The following is a 7,975-nucleotide window of genomic DNA, read 5'->3' as shown; positions in this document are numbered from 1 at the left end:
CCACCTCAAGAAGATGCATGAAGATGCAAGGCACACCATCGAGCGCCAAGTACAACGACTCGCGACCAAGCTCAACGTCAACAAGCAACCCATGATATTCAACATTGGCGATCTTGTGTGGCTACACCTTCGCAAGGACCGCTTCCCCAACGAACGCAAGTCCAAACTCCTACCTCGCGCCGATGGACCCTTCAAGGTGCTAGCACGCTACAACAATAACGCTTACAAGATCGACCTTCCAAGCGACAAGTACAACATGAGCGACGTCTTCAACGTCAACGATCTCTCGCCCTACCATGGTGATGAAGATTTTGATCCGAGGTCGGATCTTTCACAAGGGGGGGGATGATGCAGAGCATCCCAAGGCCATCCCCATGGACCTACCATCGTCTCACCAAGTGCCTAGTGGGCCTATGACACGAGCACGTGCAAGAGCTCTCGAAACCGAGGTGACATCTCTCCTCTCACAATTCCACTTCGATGCACATGAGACATGGCTACTACCTCAAACAGAGACATTGTGCGTACTCAGGTATCAAGGAGTTAGCCATGGAGAGGCTAAGGAGAAAGGAGAATCAGAAGAGGAAGATGGACGTGAAGACGGAGAAGAAGAAGGGCTAAAGCAGCAAAAGCCGAACGATCCGGACCGCCGTCCGGACGATCCGGCCCCAGCCCGGACGATCCGGCTAACCCGCCCAAGGACACCCGAAGCTTCACCATGAAGCCGGATCATCCAGACCCAGTCCCGAATCATCCGGACCCACCCGGACTTCCGGACCAGGACCCGGACATCCGGACCTCCCGCAGCGACCCCGGCACAGCCGGATCATCCGGACCCCCGAAGCCCGGATCATCCGGACAGTGTCTGCCTGCATGATGTTGGGCCGAGGCCCATGTACCCCTTCGCCCCCCAACTTCTATATATATGACTCCTCCACCTCTTTCTAGGGTCAGCATTGGTTTAGCTCATATGTGAGATAGAGCATTGCTCATCCATTACGGATCTACTCCATGAGAGAGACCGTGGACCCTCTACGGAGAAGATCCCCTTGGATTCAAGACCCCCTCTTGGGTGGCCCCATCAAGACCTCCTCTCGGAGAAGTACCGGTTACCTTTGTATCGTCCCTTGTTGACTTTGGAACGTGTATCTCACCTAGTGTTTCGAGGATCTAGCATATGTGTGACTATATCTTGTTGGTTTGAGAGTTCCTCTTGTGTTTTACCTTGTGTTTCCCCGTGTGTTCTTCGTGGATCCGCTCCTTTCATGAAAGATCATCCGTATAGGGTTCCGCCCTACATCATCTTATTGAGGGGTTCCTCACGTTCCACCTTGACTTTGACCCGGAGATTGTGGCTCAGTTCTTTGCTTCTGTCCACTTCCACATGGATGAGAAGGGGACCATGACTTGGATGACAAATGGGAAGAGGATGACTGCTGAGTGGAAGGAGTTCATGGGTCTGTTGCATGTTCGTGATGAGGGGCTAGATGTGCCCGTTGGTGTTCGCCCACATGCCAACCCCAAGTCTGCTTCCAAGAACAAGCTTCAACCCTACCTTGTTGAGAAGAAGTTTCCCAATGACAAGAAGACTTTTGTGCTGAATCCGTTTCTTGACATCATGCATCGGATCTTCCGCAACTCTCTTTTTCCTCGCATAGGCGACAAGGACAAGGTGCATTCCTATCTTGTGGACATGATGCTCATTTTTGAGGAAGCGCGTCTCCAACAACCTGAACCACTTGATGTCTCTCATATCATGTGGTGTGAGCTTCAGTTTGTTGTGTTTCATCGTAAGGTGCCCATTTATGGACCTTATTTGTTCCTCTTGATCTCGAAGACTTGGGAGAAGCTCTTTTCGCGCGAAGAGTTTCTTGCTCCCAACTGGATTCGCCATGAACCCATTAAGCTGCGCCAGAAGAAAAAGTGGGCTAACACCACTACCCGGGCTGAGGCCAAGGCTGCATGCATGGATGTTGATGATGATGAGTTTGAGGAGGAGCAGGCTGAGGACAGTTCTGAGGGGTATGCACCTCCATCTACTGAGCCCTCTTGGGCTAAGAAGCTCAAGGCCAAGATGAAGTCTCTGTTCTGCATGCAGGCCAAGGGGCAGTACTAGACCCACGTTGCTCAGAAGGAGAGTCGCCAGCGCGACAAGAGGATCTTGAGGAAGCTTGGCGAGCACGTCTCGAGCGGGTCCGAGAAGAACGTCACTCCTGAGGCTGCCTGGATGACGAAGCAAGGCTATCAGTGGGCTGAGTCAGATGAGGAGTCCATTCCTGCTACTGAGACAGATGAGGAGCTTGATGGATGATCACGTCAGTGGGAGCTATCACCTGTGTCGTAGGTGTCCTCTGCCTTTTTGGTTTCTCGATGCCAAAGGGGGAGAGAGTGTAGGATTTGCGAGTCTTGTGTCTCTTTGCTTTCATTTCTTTGAACCTTCGTTGCTTTGGTTTGTTGGTTTGTGTTTGTTTGCATGTGAGACCAGGAGACTTATTCTATCATATGGTGTGAGACATATGCCCTCAAGCTTATCCTTTATTGTCTAGTAAGTTTAGTAGCATGTGAGCTTACTTTTTCTTGTGCCCTTTACTTAATGCTCACTTACTTTACCTTCCCTCCATGCTTAGTGTCACTTATATTGTTGCAAGGATTGCCTTGTCTATAAAATATAGGGGGAGTGTTGATCCTAGTGTGTGTGTTGTGCAGTCCAAAGCATCTATACCAATATAAAAAGACCCAAAGGGGCAGATCCAATTAATCTGGGCCATCAAATCATGTCAATCCAACGACCTAGACTGCTTCAATGTCGAACGCTCAACACGTTTAGCGTGTAGTTAATTTCATGCCAAATATAGTGCTAATCACATAATAACACGCAAATAATATTCTACTTAATATCCGCATGTACTTAATATACTTCCAAATTAACGTGCATTGCACGTACACATTAACTAGTATCTATAGAATACACACATCTAGGGGGTGCCTCTCTATATTTTATAGAGGTTGGGTTTGCCTATGTTCATTTTATATCCCTATGTGCAAATCCCGTATTGTCATCAATCCACCAAAAAGGGGGAGATTGTACATATTCCTCCCAATGTGGTTTTGGTTATTGATGACAGTGCATTTGCGGACTAATCGTGTGCATTGAGCATTTCATATATCTCATGTCTAGGCACAAGACGATTCGGTGCCCCTCTGAACCTATCAAAGACGGCGGTTCTCTACGTTTCTTTTGGCGGATTTGAGTCGTAGGAAAGCCGTACTATTAAGAGGGGGTCCGCTTCAGAAAGGTTAGGGTGGAATCAACACGTACACATATGTTCCTTTGCACCACCTTTCCTTCGCTTCGATGGAGCACCATCCGGTTATTCTTGTCTCTGCATATGAAGGCTGCCAAGTGCTATAGTTTCTGTGGCATGCGGTAGTACTACTCAAGGGAGCAGTAGTACTGCAGGCGTCCGCCGTAGTACCGCTCAGGCAAGCGGTAGTACCGCTCCTCGCGAGCGATAGTACCGCTGCCTCCAGCCTAGACACTGGCACATGCAGAAGTAGGCGCGAAAGTAATTTTTTACTTCCGCCCACACGCGGTAGTACCGCTCCCTATGAGCGATAGTACCGTGTCGGATTTTTGCATAGCCCTAAACTCTGCGGAAGTAGCTACGGAAGTAATTTATTATTTTCGTGCATTTTCCAGTGCCAGTAGAGCCCTGCCTTGCGGTAGTACCGCAAGGGCACGCGGTACCGCTCCGGCGGTTCTAGCGCTCATTGCCATGTGCAACAGGGCCTCGCCTGGTCACTACTGCGCAAGCGGTAGTACCGCACCAGCCAGCGGTAGTACCGTGACCCGTTGCGGTAATACCGCGACTGTGTGCAGTAGTACCGCACCGCGCGGGCTGAGTGAGGGGGGTAATGGTTCGATCTTTTCCCCCACTATATAAAGGGGGTCTTATTCCCCAAGAAGACCACCTATTCCCTCCCCAAGCTCCATTGTTGCTCAAAGCTCTATTTTTGCCCGATCTCTCTCGCTAGCCAATCAAACTTGTTGATTTTCTAGGGATTGGTTGAGAAGGCCCCGATCTACACTTCCACGAAGAGAAATTTGATTCCCCCCACTAATCCCTTGCGGATCTTGTTACTCTTGGGTGTTTGGGCACCCTAGACGGTTGAGGTCACCGCGGAACCATATTCCATTGTGTTGAAGCTTCGTGGTATCGTTGGGAGCCTCCAATTAAGTTGTGGAGATAGCCCCAACCTTGTTTGTAAAGGTTCGGTCGCCGCCTCCAAGGGCACCAATAGTGGAATCACGACATCTCGCATTGTGTGAGGGCGTGAGGAGAATACGGTATCCCTAGTGGCTTCTTGGGTAGCATTGTGCCTCCACACCGCTCCAACAGAGACGTACTTCCTCTCAAAGGGAAGGAACTTCGGTAACACATCCTCGTCTCCAATGACTCCACTCTTGGTTATCTCTTACCTTTACTTGTGCAAGCTTATATTGTGTTGTATCCCTTGCTTGACTGTGTGCTTGTTGTTGTTGCATCATATAGGTTGCTCACCTAGTTGCATATCTAGACACCCTATTTTGATGTTAAGTTTAATTTGGTAAAGAGTAGCTAAAAATTGTTAGTTGCCTATTCACCCCCCCTCCTCTAGTCAACCATATCGATCCTTTCACCGGCCCATCACGCCTTTTGGTCCTTTAACGTCCCTTCTTGCCTACGGGCCATTTTTGACCCGTCGCCCCTTTCAGTCCATTAACAACACGTGATGCTTTTGATTTCATTTATGGACCGTGGTGTATATTGGCATATTTATGGCCCGTTATATATCCAAATCATTTTTGGTTCATGGGCCCTTACTACTTTTGGCCTCTCTGGGGCCCATGATTATTTTGGCCGTTTTCAGCTCGTACTAATTTTGGCCCATCAGCGGCTCATCGTGTTTCATGCCCCTTCACGAACCATGGAGCTTAATGCCCTTGAGCGGACCACATGCTATGAAGGTTTTGGGCCATTTTACGCTTGTGGTGCTTTCGGCCCAGAAGCGGCATGTGATGCATTCGTCCCATGGTGCTTTCAACCCATTTTTGGCGCCTGGTGGTTGCAGCCAACATGCGGCCCATGAGGTGCGAACCGCACTAAGCAATATACGACAATTAATGATAAGCATACAAGTTACAATAGGACATCTCAACATATTACATCCATCGGGCACCAAAGGTTGATGCTAGTGCAAATAAATGAACAAAGCTTAACAGTTTGTAACCTCAACACAAAGCTTAAAAATGGAGCGGGGAACCCATCCGGTCCTAGGGATTTCATTGGGAAAATTTGAAACAAAAAGCCCACTTTATCTCTTCGACATTATAAGGTTTGGATAAGTCAACATTCAGGCCATCTGTCATCTTCCGAGGAATATCATCCAACATAATATTCAAGTCCTCGACTCCTTCTGAACTATAAAACTTTGCAGAAAACCTTTGATACGTCTCAAACATATCTATAATTTTTTATTATTTCTTACTATATCATATCATTTTCATATACTGTTTATAGCAATTTATATTATTTTTCTGGACTAACTTATTAATTCAGTGCTCAAAGCCAGTTGTTGTTGTTTTGCATGGTTTTGGTTTTTTAGAAAATCGATATTCCGGACCTCAAAATACCCCAAATATTTTTGACGATTTTTTCCGGAGGACAAAAATTCTAGAAAGCACTAGGGCCCCCACACCGCCAAGGCATGCAGACAAGTGGGGACATATGGTGGGCCCATTTGGCGCCCCCTGCACCGTATTATGGCCCCCTCAGCCTATAAATTATATATTTCCTGAAACCACCCGCACCAATTTTTCGGGATTTTTCTGCCGCTGTAAGTTCCTGTTCCGGGGAGATCCAAACTGGAGGCCTATTCCGGCGTGTTGTTGGAGGGGGAATCCATCATCGGAGCCATGTTCATCGACCTTACTGCCACCATGTCCAGGTGTGAGTAGTTTCCTTAGGACATTGGGTTCCTAGCAGTAGCTAGATGACATCCTCTCCCTTATGCCTCAATACAAGGCTCTCGTGAGCTGCCTCACATGATCAAGATTAATTTGATGTAATCAGTGTTGTGTTTGTTGGGATACGATGAATTGTCACTTTATGATCATATTTGTTCATGATTTTTATTGATTTTTCTATGGTTCCATTTGCTGCATAACTAAGTAGTCATATATGCTCTCCGATCTATTTTTCTTCTTTGGCCAAGTTTGATTAGTAGTTCTTCAGAGTGAGTGGTGTATGATAGTGGGTTCAATCATGCAGTGTTCTATATCCCAGTGACAAGAGGTGACAAGACATGTATTGCATTGTTGCTACGAAGAATAAAACAATGATTTCTTTATCACGCTTGGATGATATTGTCTACATTGTATCATGATGCTTATTGCAATGCTATGTTTGTTATGAACTTAATACCCCGAGATGCATGTGGATAACAGTCTTTGGGTTGAGTATTAGTTGATTATACTGTTGGATTAACAGTTTACATGTCACGGACATAATGCCTATATTAAATTATGCCATGAGTAATCATAATCATAAATATTGCAATTTAATCATCGCTGAACTGTAATTTGTTCACTACAACACATCTATTTGTTGGGAATCGTAGCATAATTTAAAATTTTCCTACGCTCACCAAGATGCATCTATGGAGTCTACTAGCAACGAGGGGAAAGGAGTGCATCTACATACCCTTGTAGATCGCGAGCGGAAGCGTTCCAATGAACGTGGATGACGGAGTCGTACTCGCCGTGATCCAAATCACCGATGACCGAGTGCCGAACGGACGGCACCTCCTCGTTCAACACACGTACGGTGCAGCGACGTCTCCTCCTTCTTGATCCAGCAAGGGGGAAGGAGAGGTTGATGGAGATCCAACAGCACGACGGCGTGGTGGTGGATGTAGCGGGTCTCGGCAGGGCTTTGCCAAGCTTCTGCGAGAGAGAGAGAGAGGTGTTGCAGGGGAGGAGGGAGGTGCCCAAGGCTGTAGATTTCTGCCCTCCCTCCCCCCTTTATATAGGCCCCCTTGGGAGGGGGGGGCCGGCCAAAACCCATCTAGGGTTGGGGGGGCGGCGGCCAAGGGGTGGAAAGGGGTGCCTTGCCCCCCAAGGCAAGGGGGAAGCCCCCCCACCCTAGGGTTCCCAACCCTAGGCGCATGGGGGGAGGCCCAGGGGGGGCGCCCAGCCCACTAGGGGCTGGTTCCCTTCCACTTTCAGCCCATGGGGCCCTCCGGGATAGGTGGCCCCACCCGGTGGACCCCCGGGACCCTTCCGGTGGTCCCGGTACAATACCGGTAACCCCCGAAACTTTCCCGGTGGCCGAAACTTGACTTCCTATATATAATTCTTCACCTCCGGACCATTCCGGAACCTCTCGTGACGTCCGGGATCTCATCCGGGACTCCGAACAACTTTCGGGTTTCCGCATACATATATCTCTACAACCCTAGCGTCACCGAACCTTAAGTGTGTAGACCCTACGGGTTCGGGAGACATGCAGACATGACCGAGACGCCTCTCAGGTCAATAACCAACAGCGGGATCTGGATACCCATGTTGGCTCCCACATGTTCCACGATGATCTCATCGGATGAACCACGATGTCGAGGATTCAGTCAATCCCGTATGCAATTCCCTTTGTCAAACGGTATGTTACTTGCCCGAGATTCGATCGTCGGTATCCCAATACCTTGTTCAATCTCGTTACCGGCAAGTCTCTTTACTCGTACCGCAATGCATGATCCCGTGACTAACGCCTTAGTCACATTGAGCTCATTATGATGATGCATTACCGAGTGGGCCCAGAGATACCTCTCCGTCACACGGAGTGACAAATCCCAGTCTCGATCCGTGCCAACCCAACAGACACTTTCGGAGATACCCGTAGTGCACCTTTATAGTCACCCAGTTACGTTGTGACGTTTG

This window comes from Triticum aestivum, chromosome 2D (genome assembly GCF_018294505.1).
Source record: "Triticum aestivum cultivar Chinese Spring chromosome 2D, IWGSC CS RefSeq v2.1, whole genome shotgun sequence".
NCBI lineage: Eukaryota > Viridiplantae > Streptophyta > Magnoliopsida > Poales > Poaceae > Triticum > Triticum aestivum.
Note: the sequence above shows the minus strand (reverse complement) of the source record.